The 21,151-nt window shown below is 44.2% G+C and overlaps 1 long non-coding RNA gene across 1 annotated transcript; it reads right to left on the bottom strand.

Annotated features, from left to right (window-relative positions):
• Window positions 1-14,197: 14,197 nt before the first annotated feature.
• LOC138753581 (uncharacterized) lies at window positions 14,198-20,912 on the bottom strand. Its single transcript, XR_011351274.1, has 2 exons — window positions 19,412-20,912; window positions 14,198-14,801 (listed from the first exon to the last, which is right to left on the bottom strand). It is a non-coding gene; the product is annotated as an uncharacterized lncRNA (long non-coding RNA).
• Window positions 20,913-21,151: the final 239 nt, after the last annotated feature.

Genomic DNA, 21,151 nt, shown 5'->3' with positions numbered 1-21,151 from the left:
CCTTTCTCTTCCGGTAACTTTCCTTCTTTTTTCCCCATTGTTTTTGCTTTTTCTTTTTGGGTGCCATTTTCTTTCTTTTCTCCAACTTTTATCTTTTATTTGTTGTGTTTTGTGTTTCTTGAGCTTTATGTTTTCTTCACTTTATTTCTTCTTTTCTGAAGGGCTGGTATTCTCCTATCGGCCACTACTCCATCACGTGACACCCCACCCCCCAAATTCGTGCATTATTGATGGAAAATTTTGGATGGGATTTGGTATTACCTGGACAATCTAAGGTTGAGATTTTAATTGTTGATAGTGGGAAAAAGTGTTTATTTCTGAAATGTATGCTTTGTTACAAGAGAAGACGGTTAAGGTTGATTTATATAAAATGAAGAATAAGTGGGAGAAGGATTTATCTATTTTACTATCTCAGGAGGAATGGATGACTATGTGTGCAGATAGTGTTATGAAATTAATTAATGTGAGATATAGTTTAGTTAATTATAACTTTTTACATCAGTTGTATTTAACTCCTGAGAAGTTGAAAAAATACAGTTTTAGTTCTTCAGATTTGTGTTTTCATTGTGGAACACAGGTACTTTCTTACACTCAGTATGAAATTGTGAAAAAGTTAAACCTTTTTGGGAAAAATTTATGAAGTTTTTGGAAGATTTATTTAAGATCAAATTAACACTGGATCCATTAATTTTTTTAAGGGTTATACTGTAACATTAACAACTGGTTTATGGTTGGATAAATTTCAAATTGCATTCGTTTGGCATTAGCTGTAGCTAGAAATGTATTGCTGTTATGTGGAAGAATCATGTTGAATTGAATATACAAAGATGGCATAATGAACTAAAATCGTGTCTTTATTTAGAGAAGATAACATATAATTTACAGAATAACTATTCTTTTTTGTTAAAATCTGGACTCATATTTAAAATATATGTGTTTGGATATATTTTAAGTGTTTTTTTTTAAGATGTAAAAGGTTGGCACACTCCACAGCAACTGATAACTACCCGAAATATGTATTTGGCTCCTGCATGGGGGGGAGGGATGTAGGGGGAGGGGTGGGAGGGGAGGGGGGGTTATAAGGGGTATAGTTTTTTGTATGTATTTTAAAAATCTATAAATAAAGATTAAAAAAACATTAAAAGTAGCACAATTTAAACTAGCCATAAAATATCTCTATAACCATCCCACCATAAATGGCGAAGCCCCTCCCTAAGGGATCAATACAAAAAAAAACTAAAGATCTCATTCAAGAAAAGAAAGAAACAAAAAGAATCCGCATTAAAAAAACACACCAAAAAAAAACTCAATAGTATTACCTCCTTCAATTATACGGGAGTGACAAATGCCACAAAATGGCTGATGACTTCGGAAGAATCAGCAGTTGAACTACACCCCCTGAACAGAACAATCAAAATTAAAACAGAAGATCATCTCAAGTATGAAACGCCTCTTCCAAATCTCGGTTAACTTGATCATCATCAATCCCAATATCAATCAACTATTGAGATTCCATCTCTCATTTACCATTCTTCCCTTTCTGAATTACAACAAGCTGCTGAGGAAGCTTATCTGGATTTTGACCCCTCTTATTATCGGGAAAAGAATGAGCAAAAACGAGCTTCAGCATCATCAGAAAAAAATTGAGACTTTCCATAAAAAACTAAGTACATCAGGGTAATGAAAGGCAAATTTATAACTCTTTTTCCACAGGAAAGCTTTAAATGAATTAAATTCTTTACAATGTTTAATCACTGCTTGACTCAAATCAGCATTAAAAAATACCCTGTTATTATTAACAAGCAATGGACCCTGATTATTTCTCACATTCTGTACCACAAGTCTCAAAATCAGTTCTCTGTCCTGATAATGCAAACAATGGATCAAGATAGAACGTGTGCTTGACCAGGAAGTGGCTTCCTTCATATTGCTCAATGAGCCCTGTCCAACTCCAGACTGTTCAGAAAATGCATTATTCCCAAAACCTTGGGAATCCACTTTTGAAAAAACTGGATTGGGTCTGGACCTTCAAAATCTTCCAGAAGGCCAACTATCTTAACACTATTCCTCCAACTTTGGTTCTTCAAAGCATCAATTTTCTTCAACAAATCAGTCTCTGAATTTCCCAACTGCTAAATGAATCCTCCATCTGTCCCACCTTCACTTTGCAATGATCAACATAATCTTTACAGCCAATAAATTCTTCTTAAATTTGTCCTGAACCTCATCCACAGCCTTCAAACATTTGGCCACATCCATTTTAAATGAAGCTATTTCCCCCTTCACAGTTTGAGTCTTAGTTTTTCTCAAAGTTGCTAGTAAAATACTTCAGCAATACAATCAACAGTTCTTAAGATAATTTTAAAATGTTTATATGGGTTTTAAAAGTTCTGCCAGGGGGAGGTATTTTCCCATGTCTTATTCCTATGCCATCACGCCTCGCCCACCCCCCCCCCCCAATTGATGGGGTTAAGGAAATTTTTAAACCATTTGTGACCGAAGGATCAGTGTCAATCTGAGAAGGGTCAAAGCCAGTGCCTATGAAGATCTTAAGGGATACGATGGCAGCTCAGTCACTCGTGCTATATAGCATCTTAGATTTTGATAAGGAAACTGACACAGGGGAGATCAACTTAATTTGAGGTATCAGAAGCTATATGGAACCTATTCCTTTACACCGAATAGTGCAAAGATCGGACTTAGTCAATTATCATAAGGGAAAGAACAACCTCGGAGTGGCCTTCTCCTATGCAGGTTTCTTACTCGGGCTGGAGGGGTCTGCCTCCCCTCCTAGGTCGGTCCATACTGCCCGGACAGTGGCCGAGGCCGCCTCTGCCCGGACCGGGGCCGCCGCTGCTTTCCCTGTGCCCAGACTGGGGCCGCCGCCTCCTACTTTCTTCCCGGACCGGGGCCTCCGCCAGCCTCACTCGACCGAGGCCAGGACCACCGCCTCCCCATAGCTCTTGCCCGGATCGGGGCCGCCGCCGTCTACCCTCTGCCCGGACCGGGGCTGGGGCCGCCGCTGCTTTCCCTGTGCCCGGACTGGGGCCGCCGCCTCCTACTTTCTGCCCAGACCGGGGCCTCCACCAGCCTCACTCGACCGAGGCCGGGGCCGCCGCCTCCCCTTTGCTCTTGCCTGGATCGGGGCTGCCGCCGCCTATCCTCTGCCCGGACCGGGGCCGGGGCCGCCGCCGCTTTCCCTGTGCCCGGACCGGGGCCGCCGCCTCCTACGACCTCGCTGCCACGTCCCAGCTTGCTTGGCCACGGCACATGAACCATGGGTGTAAAGGGTGGGGTCAGTACTGCGCGCACTGCACTCCACCTAAAAGCTCCTTTGCACAGGCCCGAGGACAGGTCCACATCCTCCCCCTCCACGTCCTCCCCCTCCACGTCCTCCCCCACCACGTCCTCCCCCACCACGTCCTCCCCCGCCACGTCCTCCCCCTCAAAAGTTGCTCACAAACTCAAACTAGCATGCTGGAACATCAGAACCATGCTAGACAAGGCTGACCGACCTGAACGTTGGTCTGCCCTCATTGCACATGAACTCCTCAGACTTGACATCGACATAGCCGCTCTCAGTGAAGTCCGCCTTGCAAATGTAGGCAGCCTCCAAGAACGCGGCACAGGCTACACACTCTACTGGTCTGGCAAGCCTATGGATGAACGACGCCTATCTGGTGTAGGCTTCATGGTCAAGAACTCCATTGCCTCCAAATTCGAAAACCTCCCGACAGGCCACTCAGACCGGATCATGTCCATGCGACTCCCCCTTCAAAACAAGCGTCGCATTACCCTCATCAGTGTCTATGCTCCAACCCTCCAGGCGGAACCAGCAGAAAAGGACAAGTTCTACACTGACCTGCGCAACCTCATTCAACGCACCCCTACAGCCGACAAGGTTGTCATCCTTGGCGACTTCAACGCTCGCGTCGGCAAAGACTCAGAAACCTGGCCAGGAATCCTGGGCAAGCATGGTGTCGGCAAGTGCAACGACAATGGGTGCCTCCTGTTGGAGCTCTGCGCAGAACAGTGGTTTGTCATTACAAACACCCTTTTTCAGCAGAGGGCCAGCCTGAAGACTACCTGGATGCATCCCTGATCCAAACACTGGCACCTCCTGGACTACGTCCTGGTGCGAGAAAGAGACAAACGAGATGTGCTCCACACCAGGGTCATGCCCAGCGCGGAATGCCACACTGACCACCGGCTGGTTCGCTGCAAGCTCAACCTTCACTTCAAGCCAAAGCCCAGGAACAGTAAAGCCCCCAGAAAGAGGTTCAATGTTGGAAACCTGCAGTCAGACGAAGTGAGAGGAAACTTCCAGGCAAACCTCAAAGCAAAGCTCGACGATGCAATCCGCCTCACGGACTCGTCCCCTGAAACCCATTGGGATCAGCTGAAGACTACCATACTGCAATCCACTGAAGAGGTACTGGGCTTATCCTCCAGGAAAAACAAGGACTGGTTCGACGAAAACAGCCAGGAAATCCAGGAGCTGCTGGCAAAGAAGCGAGCTGCCCACCAGGCTCACCTTACAAAGCCGTCCTGGCCAGAGAAGAAACAAGCCTTCCGTTGCGCATGCAGCCATCTTCAGCGCAAACTCCGGGAGATCCAAAATGAGTGGTGGACTAGCCTTGCCAAGCGAACCCAGCTCAGCGCGGACAGTGGCTACTTCAGGGGTTTTTACGAGGCTCTAAAGGATGTGTACGGCCCCTCATCCCAAGTCCAAAGCCCACTGCGCAGCTCAGACGGCAAAGTCCTCCTCAGCGACAAGATCTCCATCCTCAACCGATGGTCAGAACACTTCCAATCTCTTTTCAGTGCCAACCGCTCAGTCCAAGATTCCGCCCTGCTCCAGCTCCCTCAACAGCCCCTAAGGATAGAGCTGGATGAGGTCCTCACCCAGGAAGAGACATATAAGGCAATTGAACAACTGAAAAGTGGCAAAGCAGCAGGTATGGATGGAATCCCCCCAGAGGTCTGGAAGGCTGGCGGAAAAACTCTGCATGTCAAACTGCATGAGTTTTTCAAGCTTTGTTGGGACCAAGGAAAACTGCCTCAGGACCTTCGTGATCCATCATCATCACCCTGTACAAAAACAAAGGCGAGAAATCAGACTGCTCAAACTACAGGGGAATCACGCTGCTCTCCATTGCAGGTAAAATCTTCGCTAAGATTCTCCTAAATAGAATAATACCTAGTGTCGCCGAGAATGTTCTCCCAGAATCTCAGTGCGGCTTTCGCGCAAACAGAGGAACTACTGACATGGTCTTTGCCCTCAGACAGCTCCAAGAAAAGTGCAGGGAACAAAACAAAGGACTCTACATCACCTTTGTTGACCTCACCAAAGCCTTCGACACCATGAGCAGGAAAGGGCTTTGGCAAATACTAGAGCGCATCGGATGCCCCCAAAGTTCCTCAACATGGTTATCCAACTGCACGAAAACCAACAAGGTCGGGTCAGATACAGCAATGAGCTCTCTGAACCCTTCTCCATTAACAATGGCGTGAAGCAAGGCTGCGTTCTCGCACCAACCCTCTTTTCAATCTTCTTCAGCATGATGCTGAACCAAGCCATGAAAGACCTCAACAATGAAGACGCTGTTTACATCCGGTACCGCACGGATGGCAGTCTCTTCAATCTGAGGCGCCTGCAAGCTCACACCAAGACACAAGAGCAACTTGTCCGTGAACTACTCTTTGCAGACAATGCTGCTTTAGTTGCCCATTCAGAGCCAGCTCTTCAGCGCTTGACGTCCTGTTTTGCGTAAACTGCCAAAATGTTTGGCCTGGAAGTCAGCCTGAAGAAAACTGAGGTCCTCCATCAGCCAGCCCCCCTCCATGACTACCAGCCCCCCCACATCTCCATCGGGCACACAAAACTCAAAACAGTCAACCAGTTTACCTATCTCGGCTGCACCATTTTATCGGATGCAAGGATCGACAACGAGATAGACAACAGACTCGCCAAGGCAAATAGCACCTTTGGAAGACTACACAAAAGAGTCTGGAAAAACAACCAACTGAAAAACCTCAGAAAGATAAGCGTTTACAGAGCCGTTGTCATACCCACACTCCTGTTCGGCTCCGAATCATGGGTCCTCTACCGGCTCCTAGAACGCTTCCACCAGCGTTGTCTCCGCTCCATCCTCAACATTCATTGGAGCGACTTCATCCCTAACATTGAAGTACTCGAGATGGCAGAGGCCGACAGCATCGAATCCACGCTGCTGAAGATTCAACTGCGCTGGGTAGGTCACATCTCCAGAATGGAGGACCATCGCCTTCCCAAGATCGTGTTATATGGCGAGCTCTACACTGGCCACCATGACGGAGGTGCACCAAAGAAGAGGTACAAGAACTGCCTAAAGAAATCTCTTGGTGCCTGCCACATTGACCACCGCCAGTAGGCTGATATCGCCTCAAACCGTGCATCTTGGCGCCTCACAGTTCGGCGGGCAGCAACCTCCTTTGAAGAAGTCTGCAGAGCCCACCTCACTGACAAAAGACAAAGGAGGAAAAATCCAACACCCAACCCCAACCAACCAATTTTCCCCTGCAACCGCTGCAACCGTGTCTGCCTGTCCCGCATCGGACTTGTTAGCCACAAACGAGCCTGCAGCTGACGTGGACATTTTACCTCCTCCATAAATCTTCCTCCGCGAAGCCAAGCCAAAGAAAGAAAGAACAACCTTAACAGTGGACAGACTTTCACTATTACTGGGGAATAACTTGGTGGAAGGAAAGGTTGTTTCTGCAGTACAATTGCTAGCTAAGCCAGTAAATAAGGTGTCCAATAAGGATTTAGATATTTACCCCACCTGGGTGATATCTAGGAAGATAGTGAACCTAGAAAAGGCAGTGGAAAAGAATGTGGACCAAAACAAAAAAGGTAATGGGTTAGAACTAGTTTTGAGTAAAATAGACCTGGTTCAAACTGAGAAATCATCATTAGCCAATCCCAGTCCTGATAGTGGTGTGAAGGATCTGGAACTGTCATTATCTACACAAGAATTGATCATATAACAAAAGGAGGATCCAGAACTTGCAGAGGTAAGGGGGAAGGCCTTCTCCGAGGAAGAACTGAAAAATGTGCTATTAGGATGATGTGCTCATGAGAAAATGGAGATCACCTGATATTCCTGCCAGTGAAGACTGGGCAGTGGTGCAGCAGGTCATGGTACCTAGAGCTTACAGAAACAAAATCATGACTTTCGCTCATAACACCCCTTTTGGAGGTCATCTTGGGGTAAATAAAACTGTCAATATGATCACCAAACAATTTTATTGGATGACTATAAGGAAAGATGTTGTGCATTTTTATAGAGTCTGTCACATCTGTCAGATGGGTGGTAAATCCAACCAAGGCCCTCTAGTGGCACCATAACAGCCAATCCCAGCTTTTAGAGAACCATTTTCCAAGGTAATTGTGGACTCTGTGGGCCCATTACCTAGAACAAAGGCAGGAAATCAATACTTACTGACAATTATGTGAGCTGCTACAAGGTTTCCAGAGGCCATTGCTCTGAGGAATATTAAAGCCAAGAGTGGAAAAAGCTTTGTTAAGGGTTTTCACTCTAGTGGGCCAGCCCAAGGAGATACAGTCAAACCAGGGGAGCAATTTCATTTCAGGCTTATTTCAACAAGTAATTTATGAGTTGAGGGTTAAACAGATCGTGCCATCTGCCTACAACCCAGAGAGCAGGGAGCATCAGAAAAGTTCCATTTAACCTTAAAGAATATTATGAGAACTTACTGCTTCGAACGTGATAAGATTGGGGTGAAGGAGTTCATTTACTTTTATTTGCCGTAAGATAATCAGTCCAGGAATCACAGTTTTAGTCCATTAGGGCTAGTTTTCAGACATGAGGTGAGAGGTCCTTTAATGTTACTAAAAGAGCTACGGACTAATCAGGATATACAGTTGAACTTATTGGATTATGTCTCTAAATTTAAAGAAAGATTACAGAAAGCCTGTGAAATGGCAAAAGAAAATCTGAAAGCCACTCAACAGAGAATTAAAGTCTGGTATGATCGTAAGGCAAAGGTAAGGAGTTTCAAGCCTGGTAACAGGGTATTAGTATTGTTCCCTACCCAATCGAATCCCCTTATGGCTAAGTTTTCTGGACCATATGAGATTCAATCTAAAATAAATGAGGTTACATGTGTAATTAAAACACCTGATCACAGACAGGAGAGTCAAGTCTGCCATGTAAATATGATCAAGTCACATTTCAAACAGGTGCCTCCTAATGAGATTAAGGCCTCACTATAGGTGTGTAGAGCTCGTCGAAAGAATCAAAGACTTGTTGATCCAAACCAAGGCTTTTATTAGCAAAAGACAGGAGCTCTTCACAGGTGGCCGACCAGTCCGGAATGATCTGACCTGGCTAGGGACACAACCCTTTAAGGCCCAGATAGTAGGCGTGGCTTAGCTCTCAGCCAATCGCTGTAAGCACAGTTTAGATACTGTAACTATATACACTATATACATTGGTGATAGATCTGTACTATCACATTCACCCCTTCTTGGAGAACTGACCCTGGAAAAAAAAACAAAAAAAAAACGAGGGAGAGAATGAAAGGAAGGGGTAGGTTAAGGACTGTAGCGGTCAGGGGGTCTGACCATCCAGCGTGACCGCCGTGGTGCCGGGATTGGGGTCGCTGGAGTGGTGTTGCCAGTGGGCTCATCAGGTGCGACTGCTCCTTCGCTTAATTCCCCAGTCATGTTGTCGGCAGGGTGGCCCGGGTCGTTGGGGTGCTGTTGGTACTTCTGTTGCGGCACGGGGCCTGGGGAATAAAGAGTTGGGGAAGGTTGGGTTGGGGGGTTTGCTGGGTCTACCGCGTCCTGAGCTAAGTCCCGCACCGAAACAGCCAGGGGTGAGGTTTGCGAAGAGTGCTGGCGGGGCAATCCGGAGTGTGGAAAGGCCGCAGGATTGGCCTCGGGGCACGAGGGTGGGTTGCTCGGGTGCTTCGGGGGTGGCAGACCGAGAGGGGGGCATGGGGTCCCCCAAAGTGTAGGGACACCGTTCGGAACCGACACTGAAAGTCTAATCCCAGCAACACAAGGGCGCACAATTGGGGAAGGACGAATAATTTGAAGTGGGTGACCTTTACGCCCTGTACTTCCAGCGTGGCGATGCAATACCCCTTTATCCTGGTTGAGTGCAACCTCATCGCTAATAAGATCCTCTGGGTAGTGGGGATAATGTCAAGTCCCCAACGGAGGGCCAGATCTGGCTGGATAAAACTGTCAGTTGACCCAGAGTCAAATAAGCAATTGGTGTAGTGTCCATGCACTTTAATCAGTTCCATTGCTCTGGTGAGAGGATGAGAGCATTGCTGGTTTAGTGTTATTAAAGCAGCCACTGATCCAGTTGACAGGGGAGTTCCGCAACGGGATGTCGTCACGCATCGGGATGACGTAATAGACTTAGTCAATGCTGGAGGAGCAGGTTGGAGGACCTCCCGGAAATGCTGTTGTGGCAGCGTCGGCGGATGAAAGGTAAATAGTGGGGTTTGTAGTTGCTCGCGGTTGGTGGTGGGTAGGTCGTCGGTCGCGGTGGTCGGACCCTGACGGTCGTCAGCGATGGACGCTAGGGTGAGTACCTGGTTAGCCGTGGCGGATCCCAAGTCGGTCATGGTGGCCGCATCGGCGGCGGCGTAGGCAGCGGCAGAGGGGGAGCGGGCAGCAGCAGCAGTAGTGTTGGCCACGGGGGCGGTTGTGGCGGCGGCAGCAGCAGCGGTAGCGTCGGCCCCCGGGGTGGCTGTGGCGGCGGCAGCAGCAGCGGTAGCGTCGGCCCTGTGGGTGGCTGTGGCGGCGGCAGCAGCAGCGGTAGCGTCGGCCCCGGGGGTGTCTGTGGCGGCGGCAGCAGCAGCGGTAGCGTCGGCCCTGTGGGTGGCTGTGGCGGCGGCAGCAGCAGCGGTAGCGTCGGCCCCGGGGGTGTCTGTGGTGGCGGCAGCAGCAGCGGTAGCGTCGGCCCCGGGGGTGGCTGTGGTGGCGGCAGCAGCAGCGGTTGCCACAGTCAGGACCAAGGCTGGGTCAAGTGTTCCGCACGGGGGTGAGAGGCGGGCCAACACCATGGTTGCAAGGGTGGGCTGCCCCTTCCGGGTTCGGCGTCTCCGTGACGTCAGGCGTTGCCGTGCAGGGGAGCCCTCGCTCTCAATGGACGAGAGCTCTGGGGAAGAAGAGTTTGAATGGGATAGTTGCGGTTGGGCTTCACACGAGGCACTGTGTTTGCCGGTGGCCATTTTAGACCTACAGACTGCAGCAAAGTGGCCGTTTTTAAGGCACTTCTGGCACCTGGTTTTTCTTGCTGGGCACTGGGACCTGCTGTGCTTGTCCCTCCCGCAGAAATAACATTTTGGGTTTGCAGGGGGCAGTGTAGCAGCAGCCGACAGGCCGTCAGTATCTCGGGGGGTGGTAGGGTAGAAGGGCACTTTACTCACATCAGAACGAGGGGTCCAGTCCCTAGAGAACTCGTTGGACTTTAAGGCTGCATCCTCCATTGTGATCGCAATCCGGGCCACGTCCTCTAGTTTTTCTACCCCTTGTTCGAGCAAGCGCAGCCTCACTTCGTTCGATCGGAGCCCGGCCACATAGGCATCCCGGACGAGATCGTTTGTGATCTCGGCAGCAGTTTTGTCCACACAGTTACAGTCCTTGCCCAATGCCTTTAATACTTGTAAATGTGCCCTGCTGGATTCGCCGGGCTGTTGCTTCCTCGACGCAAGCACGTGCCGGGCATGAACTCTGTTCATATAGTTCTTTCAGTACCTTTATGGCTGCGGTGTAAGTGGTCTCATCCTGGATGTTCTCGTAGACTCTCAAGGACACCATAGACAGCAATGCTGTTAGACGCTGGTTATCCTCCTCTACCTGAATGAATCTCAGGAAGTTTTCAAAGTTCAGCAGCCAGAACTTAAAGGCTTTGAAGGCTGTAGCTGACTGTGGGTCGATATCAAGTTTTTCTGGCCGAGTTAAACGCTCCATCCCTTTCAAAAAATTTCTTTTTTCTTTTTGCTAATAAAATTGTAGAGCTCGTCGAAAGAATCAAAGACTTGTTGATCCAAACCAAGGCTTTTATTAGCAAAAGACAGGAGCTCTTCACAGGTGGCCGACCAGTCCGGAATGATCTGACCTGGCTAGGGACACAACCCTTTAAGGCCCAGACAGTAGGCGTGGCTTAGCTCTCAGCCAATCGCTGTAAGCACAGTCTAGATACTGTAACTATATACATTGGTGATAGATCTGTACTATCACAAGGTGTCAGTGATTAACCCGGAAGAAGCAGATAAATTTAATTTCAAGGAAGATCGCGGGACACTGAAAATGATAAGTCTGAGATTGGACAATTCTCTGGTTTTACGGAACCTGGAAATAAAATTGGTTCATCTTGAAATTGTGGAAATTGAAGAAATGAAACAATTGTTTCTAAAATTCAAGAATTTGTTTCCAGGTGTAATTCAACTAACTTCCACAGCATGCCATGATACTAAGCCCATTAAGGAATATCCTTACCAGATGAATGTGGAAAAGAGTAAGTTAATGAATTATAAACTTGATTATTTGCTAAAAAATGAAATCATCTGTAAATCAACTTCAGATTGGAGTTCACCTTGTGTGTTTGTACCTAAGGCAGATGGCGCAGTTAGATTTTATACTGATTACGGAAAGGTTAATGCGATGACAAAAACAGATGCCTATCCGATTCCTAGAATCAATGACTGTATTGACAAAGTTGGAGGACCTAAGTTTGTGAGAAGATATTTGCTAAAGGGATATTGGTGTGTGCCATTAAGAGAAAGAGGCAGAGAGGTTTCAGCATTTGTAACCCCAACAAGTATAATGTGATGCCCTATGGGGTGAAAAATTGTCCAGGGACTTTCCAGAGAATGATGAATTTGGTAATTCAGGCATTGAGGTACACGGATGTTTTCCTTGATGATTTGATTATAGGAACTCACACCTGGAAGGAGCATATGGTGGATTGAAAGAATTATTTACTTGTTTGTCAGAAGCTAATCTCACTGTTAATTTGAGCAAGAGCAAGTTTGGGCATGTGACAGTCATGTACCTGGGTTATATCGTAGGACAGGGACAATTCGCGCCAGTGGAGGTGAAAGTTGCAATAATTTCTAAGTTCTCTGCCCAAACTAATAGGAAAAGCCTGCGAAGAATTTTAGGAATGATAGGCTATTATTGAAAATTTTGTAAAAATTGGAGCTATTGCACTTCCTCTCATAAAATTGTTAAGGGAGAGTAATATATTTGGTCGGAGGATTGCCAAGAGGCATTTATAAAATTAAAAGCCATCTTATGCCACTTAAGTCCCCAGACTTGGGGAAACCTTTTTCTCTAGCTGTGGATGCCAGTGACAAAGCTGTGGGTGCCGTGTTGCTGCAGAAGAAGGAAGGTGACGAGGTTGACCATCTTGTGGCATACTTTTCAAAGTTCAATGAACACTAGAAGAACAACTTGGCAGTTGAAAAAGAACTGTTGGCTCTTGTGTTGGTTTTGCAACATTTTGATGTCTAAATTGGTACAGCACAATGACCAATGATTGTATATATGGATCACAATCCTTTAGTTTTTCTATGTAGAAGGAAGAATAAGATTGGACGGTTATTGAATTGGAGTTTGATTTTACAGGAAATATGACCTAATGATAACCCATATTAAGGGAAAAGATAATGTAGTTGCTGATTGTCTCTCGTTATTAAATTTTGTAAATGAAGAAATTCTTGTGTGTGCTTAGAATGGAAAATTGTACTTGCCTTGTATTATAGCTTTGTAGTTTCACTAACTGTTAAAATTTTGTTCCTGCAGACCAAAGCTTTTTTTATTGGTGGGAGGTGTTATGGACCTTGGACAATTTTATTTTTGACTGAGGACAGGATAAACCTACAGTGGGCCATTTGACAGCTGCTAGGAGCTATAATAGCACTGGGCTGCCACTAGGGAACTTTGACAGCTGTCAAAAGCATGGAAACCAAGTGATGGATGTCCGTGGGCTCACAGGAGAGTGAGCCTGCAGCTGTTAACCTCTCTCCACCAATGGGGAGAGCTGGAGGCACACACTAGGTGGTTTAAAATGCCCAGAGCACTTGTTTTCAATAGGTTAGTCAGTGGATTGGACTGCAGGCAGTCAGCCTGACTGTGTGTGCTCACCCAGGAGCTTCAGCAAGCCACATGCTGAGTTGCTTTGTTCACAGGTGCTAGCACTGCTGTCTGGAGCTGTATGTCAGTGTGCTCACCCAGTAGTTTCAGTGGAAAAAGGAAGACTGAGCTACTTTGTCCATGAGTGCCAGCACTGTTCTGACAGCAGTTTTGCGAACTCTGATACTCTGAGTGCGTGTGGGACTGACCAGTGCCTCTCCTGTCCCCTTTCAAGAGGAGGACTTCAAGTGGCAGGAGTCACTCAAACCAGGGTGTCCAAAGGAGACGGCTCGCTTGACAGAAGATCACTTGTTAACCCTAAAGAGGGCTTTGAAAGACTCGTGTGACAGAAGGTAATTTGATATCCCTAATGAAGGCTTTGGAAGCTCATGGTGGCCAGGATATCACTGTGAAAATTTGCTGGGTGAAAGAAGTAAAGGTAGTTGTTGCCACATTTGAAAATCAAGCAAGTTTTGTGTTCCCCTACAGCCTCAAACTAAAAAGGCAGTGGGCAAGGAAACAAATAATCCCAACCCTGGAGGCTAGGTCAGACTTGATGTGACTGACCTGGGGGTTTTGTTTTGTGAATTTTATAGATTTTTTTCGGACTATTTGAGCTTGGACTGTAATGGTCTGGATTTTTCCCACATATGCCATATAATAATCTGTTGTTCGTATAGAGTTGCCATTAAGGCTGGTGTTCGGATGCTAAGTTTAGCGTGTTATTTCTATTATTGTTAGTTTGTTAATAAATATTGTGTTAAAATTAACCCATTTTCTTTTTATGTCTCTTAATTGCTGCTGGGGAGTGTAACAGTATGTAAAGATGTGATATCCCAGAAAGAGAGTTCTGATGGTGTGTGAAGTTATATTTTTGTATTTGTGGGAGGGGAGGGGGAGGAAAAAGGGGTGATTTTTTGTTTTGCTTTGAAAACATTTAATATATTTGATGTGTATAAAAGTTTAAAGATTGTATGTATATATTTATGGAAAATGGAAAAATAAAATATTTTAAAGTAGGAGCACCTCCAGAGGTGATTCTTCAAGTTGTTTATTGTCACCTGATTGTATAAGTACAAGCTGATGAAACAGCGTTCTCAGATCCTTGGTGCAAAAACATGGACACACAAAACAGACATACAGAGAAATAATACATGTGCAGGACAAGTATTGTATCTATAAAGATAAATAAATAAATAAATTCTGTTTTGTACAAATTAGCGCCTCAGATGTTTAGTGTGGGCATTCAGCATTCTCACTGCCTGTGGGAAGAAACTGTTCCTCAGCCTGGTGGAGCTGGCTCTGATACTCCTGTATCTCTTCCCGATGGGAGCAGCTGAAATATGCTATGTGCAGGGAGGAAGAGGTCCTTGATGATTTTGCGGCCTTCTTCAGACAACAATCCCAGTAGATCACGTCGATGGATAGGGGAGGGAAACTCCAGTGATCCTCTCTGTCACTCTTATGGTCCTGTGGATTGACCTCCGATCCATTTCTCTGCAGCATCCGTACCACATGCAGTCAGCCAGAACGCTCTCAATAGAGCTCCTATAGAAAGTTGACGTTCTAGTAGTTGGTAGCCTTATCCACATCAGTCTTCTCAAGGAGTGCAGTTGCTGTTGTGTACAGTTGACCCACGCTGCAATTAAAAAATAAACAGCAGAACCAATGAATATACAACTAACTTTATTGTATTACGCTAGCGGGAGTAAAGGGTACAAAGAATGAGTAGACAGTGCCACTCGTTCTCTGCACTTACAGCATTTTATTTAATCTTATATTGTCCTTTATATGAGTGCTATGTGCAATTTTACATATTTCTTTTAGCTGATTTGTTCCTGTTTATATTACCATCAATCCTTGTGGTGTCTTGAGACATACAATCTCAACAATTTTAGATAGGATAATCTTGCACAGCTCCAGTTATACTATAATTGTCCTCGTGGATTTGTTTTCAGACTTAACATGAGACCTTGGGTTTATGCAACCTTGCTTGTATATGACCTAATTGTGTTCTTTATCTGCAAGGCTATTAAGTCTTCACTAGCCTACACACACATTCTTTTACAGTTGTGCCTTCCTGACAAGTGAATTCACCTATGGTGAATGACCACCATAGGTCACTAGTTGTGAACTCCAAAGAACTTTGTACTTCCACTCTCTCCACTACAGAGTTGTTGTTGTGTAGTGGAGGGTGGTCATTCCTGGCCCTCCTGACATCCACAATCATCTCCTTCATCTTGTCCACGTTGAGACACAGGTTGTTATTCTCGCAACATTTTACAAAGTTTTTCACCTCTTCTCTGTAGTGCAACTCAATGTTGTTGCTGATGAGGCCAACTTCTGTTATGTCATCTGCAAACTTGATGACACAGTTGGAGCTGGATCTGGCGAAGTAGTCATGGACCAGTAGCATGAACAGGAGCAAAATGAGCACACAGCCCTGAGGTGTGCCAGTCCTCAGTGCGACAGTGCTCGATATTCTGCTATTGACCTGGACAGACTGTGGTCTTTCTGTTAGGAAGTCCTGGATCCAGTTCCAGAGAGGGGTATTAATTCCCAGCGAGGTCAGCTTCTTTACCTGCTCTGGGGAATGATCGTATTAAATGCTGAGCTGAAGTCAATGAGGCATAGTTATCCAGGTGAGCTAGGATGAAATGGTTTCTTCTATAGGCAAATTGATATGGATCCAGTGTCCCTAGGAGGTGTGCTTTGATGGGTTCCATCACCAGATGCTCAAAGCATTTCATAATGGTGGAGGTCAGTGCCACAGGTTGGTAGTCATTGAGGATGTTATTGTTGCCCTCTTGGGTACTGGGATGATGGTGGCTGACTTGAATCCTACAGGAGTGATGGACTGCTGCTGTGAGGTGTTGAAGGTGTCTGTGAAGACCTCTGCCAATTGGTCTGCACCATCCTTCAGTTCCTGACCAGGTATGTTGTCTGGTCCCATCACCTTCTCCTCACCTCGGCTGCGGCTATTTGGGGCTGGGGGCCCGGTTCATCATGGTGACGTGGAGTTTTCTTTGGCATTATCCTGTTCTTCTCATCAAACCATGCGTAGAAGGTGTTCAGTCTGTCCAGAAGGGAGGTGTCATTGTCCTTAATTCATAAGGTTGATTTGTGATCCAAAATAGACTTGATCCCTTGCCACATGTGCCTCATGTCGCTGGTGTCACACAGCTGTCTGTGAATCTTCTGTGCGTACCCTCACTTTGCCTTCTGTATTGCATGGGAGTATTCAGCCCTGGCTGATCTTAGTGCCATCCTATCCCTTGAAGGCAGCTCTGAGAAGGGCCTGGACCTCTGCATCCAACCATGGTTTCTAGTTAACACTAGTTGTGAAGCATTTGATCTCAGTGACATCTTCAATGCACTTACTAATGTAGCCAGTCACTGAGCTCCTTCACTCCTCTATGCTTACAGGACTACTGTAGGTGGCCGCCTCCCTGAAACAGCTCCAGTCTATGGTCTCAAAGCAGTCTTGATGTGCTGCTATGGCCCCCTACACACCCCCCTCCCCGTCATATCCTGATCTTCCTGCGAACTGATCTAGTTTGCTTTGCCAGTGGTCTGTACGCTGGGGTTAGCAGGACAGATATGTGATACAAGTAACCAAGATGGGGGTGAGTTACAGCTTTGTACGCACCAGGGATGTGGGTGTACACCCGATCCAGGTATTCTCTCCTCTGATGTGATGTTCACATGCTGTTAAAATTGTGGTAAGACCGTTTTCAGGGTTGGCATGATTGAAGTTACCACAAAAAATCATGGTACCATCAGGGTGGGAAGTCTGGGCTTCGCAGATGGCACCATAAAGCTCCATTGTGGCTTCCCCCTCATTAACCGAAGGCAGAACGAAGACTGCAGCAATCAGAGTGGCCATGAATTTCCTGGGCAGGTAGAAGGGTCTGCATTTCACCAGGAGGTACTCAATCTCTGCTGAGTAGAAGGTTTTCAAACAGCAACATTGGTGCACCAGTTCTCATTGATGTAAAAGCACAGAACCCCTCCTCGAATCTTTTCAGAAGCAGCAATGTGTGCCCTGAAGGAGATAAGGCCATTGTACAAACTTTGATTGTAGCAATGTCAAAGTTGAGGTTCTATTTATACCTTATAATCCAAAACATTGCATTACCAGTATTAGTGGGACAGTCTATCAGCCAACTTCTATTTTAAGGCTAGTGTAGTCACATTAATAACAGTAAAATACAACAAAAATCAACCTAAATTAATCCCAAGAAAAATATTTATAAAACAAATAAGATGCAATTGCCAAAATATTTGACTTGGGATTAATTTAGGTTGATTTTTGTTGTATTTTACTGTTGTTAATGTGACTACACTGGCCTTAAAATAGAAGTTGGGGAATGATCGTATTAAATGCTGAGCTGAAGTCAATGAGGCATAGTTATCCAGGTGAGCTAGGATGAAATGGTTTCTTCTATAGGCAAATTGATATGGATCCAGTGTCCCTAGGAGGTGTGCTTTGATGGGCTCCATCATCAGATGCTCAAAGCATTTCATAATATATCTGCTTTCAAAATATTCTACTTATTTTTACTTATGTTACTTATTTCCTAAAATTCACCTTCATAGTCATTATTTAATGGCAGAGATTATATTAATGGAATGAAGTTTGAAACCAAATACGAATTCTGTTTATAATTCCAAAAAATATTGGTATTTGCATATTTTTAATATGCAGATTATACTTTCATTTTTGTATTTTAAATGTGCCCTCTAATTATTAATCCTCTTCCATATTAATTGATAGTTCAACCTGAAACCTAGAACTGAATGTGTAACAAGCTATCCTTCTATTTCCTTGCTTCTTAGTTTTCTCCTGCTTACTCAGATTATGTTTCAAAGTAAAAATGGACCAACTTAAAGTTGGAACAACCAGTACTTCAAATTTTAATTCTTTGTAAATGCCAACATTCAAATTAATCACCAGTCAGAAGGTATTCCAGGTTAGAAATATAAAGGAATTGCAAAGGAATATTATGGATGAATTCCATGCAAACTATTTGGCTATAATTAATATGAAGGCACAGAGAGATGGAGTTATTTATTAACCTAATATTGACAAGGAAGTAGACGATATAGCCAGTAGATTTAGTGATTAAGAGTGAAGAACACAAACTCCTAAACCATTACCTTAAAAGTTGAAGTGATCTACAGGACAGTTCTAGTGCTCTATACTGAGTGTAGTAAAAAGGGAGTTAGCAATCTCTTGTCAGAAAATATTCAGAGTAACAAATAGTAAAGCATGTGGGATGTTGTACTTCTGCGAAACCCATGATAGGGGAGTAGTGATCTATTTTTTCCATATGTGTCTTTACAAAGAAGTCATATCAAACAAAATTCTACCTATATTTATAATATAGACGTTTTTCAGAATAAGAAACTGATTTTATTATATAAAAATTGTCAATCTTGTAACTTTTTCTGACTTCCCAGTTATCTATAGTTTAAAAGAAGAAAATAGATCAATATAATAGGGAAATGTTTGTGTGTATTTTGGTTAATATGGTTCATAGTGTGAAAAATAAAAATTTTTAAAAAAAGTAGTATGTCATCCTGATTGTACAAAGCCATATCCCTTGCAAATCTTTTCTATTGTTGCTTGGTGTGATGATTTTCCCCCATATGGCAGCCTGCTATCAGGTTAAGCCTTTGTTCATTTCAATTGTCAAAAATCATTGAGTTTTTTCTTCAACATCTCGTTGGGAATAAGTGTGCAATGGAATCAGTTTAGTGAAGCCTTTTGATCTCACTAAACCAGTAAATTTTAATACTTAGCAAAGCATATTGCTCATTGGTACAACCGTACTAAAGGTAATTATACAATCCATACAGAGCCAGTTTTATTGTCCTTAGATACTATGCATATCAATTACTCATTCTGTTCCACTATCATCAATATTTTTTGTCAATTATGTTTAGTTCTTTTCCAGAATCTGAATTTATTGTCGTGATCAAGTCATGAAATTCTGTGTTTTGCCACAGCATCTTTGTGCAAACATTAATATTATAACCATCTTACAACATTACAATAAATTAAAGGGGGCGTGGCAAGATGGCGTAGAGTCTAGACGTGTAATCTCGACCTCTCTGGCCAGATACATTTTCGAAGTGCTGAAGATTTGGGCCTAGACAACTTGATACAGCCCCAGGCTTAATCTCTTCAGTGTCTAAACCTCAAAGATTGCCTGTGGGAGCTGAATAAAAAAGTCTATTACTCACCAAGTGCTGGAATTACCCGTTCTCTGGAAGAAGGTGCGTGTTCCCAAGAAGTGGATCCCGATTTGGAAAGTCTTTCGATTTCAATGGAGGGAGCACGCAGGAAGACGACTCCATTGTTGGAAATGCATCAGGAAGCACTTCAACCTGAAGAAATTGCTTTTCTTCGTGATTTCATGAAAAAACGAGATGTGGGGGGAGATTAGCGGCGACCCCCTGAGGAAGTCGGGGTGCCGTCGCTGGGAGTCCAGACCCACAGTAAAACTTTTAAAATGCCTTCTGTTGAGTTGCAGCAGGAGCTGCAGTTACCTTGTTCTGCCACTATGTCAGAGAGAGCAGGGCTGAGCTTTTCTGATCTACAGTGTATGCAACTAAATGATATTGTTCAAGCTGTTATAAAACCTTTGACATATCAAATGAATGAAATGGCTCAAATGAATGCTGGTATAAGTTCAGAATTAAATATGGTTAAGACACATGTGGATGCATCTTACGAAGAATTTAAAAAAATTCAGACTGCTTTTTTGGACTGTAAACAACAAGTGGATTCTATCACAGAAAAAGTGTTGAAGGTTGAAAAATCAGTAATAGAATTGGGAGAACACGAGAAGGAGCTAGAGAGGAAAATAGACTACTTGGAGAATCAAAGCAGAAGGAATAATGTGAAAATTGTTGGTTTGCCAGAAGGTATAGGACAAGATCCTCTTCGTTTCTTTAAAGACTGGATCCCGCAAGTATTAGGGTAAGATTTTTTTTTCTGGGGGATTGGTACTGGAAAGAGCCCATAGAGCTCTAAGAAGAACACCCTCAGCTGGTCAACCACCGAGACCGGTAATAATTCGATGTTTGAATTATTTGGACAGAGAAGCAATACTTCGACTAGCAGTGCAGTATGTGAGACAACGACAAACTCCGTTATTGATTCAGAATAGCAGAGTTCTTTTTTACCCTGATTTGAGTAAAAAAGGTCATTCAACATCGACATTGATTTAATCCAGTTAAAGAAGTCTTGTGGCGTAAAGGATACAAGTCTACTTTTCGCTACCCTGCAGTGTTGAAGGTGTTTTATGGAGACTATCAATTTTGGTTTTTTGAAAATGATCGCGAAGCAATGATTTTTGCTGATTCATTGCCAGATATAAGAGGACAAAGACGTAGTCCACCATTATCTCCTAAAGAAAAATCTGGTTGTTCTGGAAACGGAAGAAATGGCAGAAATGGGAAAAACGGGAATGGAAAGACTCCAACTTCTTCTGAAATGCGATCTTCGAGATTGGAATCTCTTGGATGAAAAGAAGAATTTTCTTATTTTAATTCTTTTTTTTGTTATTATGATATTTTGATGTCATTGATTGTTTGGCTGGGGAGGGAGAGATTTGCTCTAAGTTCTTCACTAGTCATCAGCCACTGGTGGGTGACCCACACCCAATTTTTGCTTAGGGGATTACTACCTTTTGGTAGTTTTTTTGGGGGGGTTTTCTTTTTTTCCTTTATTTTTTTATTTTCATTTGTTAATTTTTAATTTGTGATTTTTTTTCCTATTGGAGGGCCTATATACGTTGATTTGAGTTTTTATATAAAGATATTATTGGTATTTAGTAATAATAGTAGATATGTCAAAAGTTGAGGTTTGCTACTTTTAATGTTCGAGGATTAAACAGTACGATTAAGTGTAAGCGAGTTTTGGCGTATATTAAGAAAATGAAAATTCATATTGCTTTTTTACAAGAAACACATTTGAAT

Source organism: Narcine bancroftii, chromosome 2 (genome assembly GCF_036971445.1).
Source record: "Narcine bancroftii isolate sNarBan1 chromosome 2, sNarBan1.hap1, whole genome shotgun sequence".
Lineage (NCBI taxonomy): Eukaryota > Metazoa > Chordata > Chondrichthyes > Torpediniformes > Narcinidae > Narcine > Narcine bancroftii.
The sequence above is the reverse complement of the archived record's forward strand: the minus strand, read 5'-3'. Positions and strand labels throughout refer to the sequence as shown.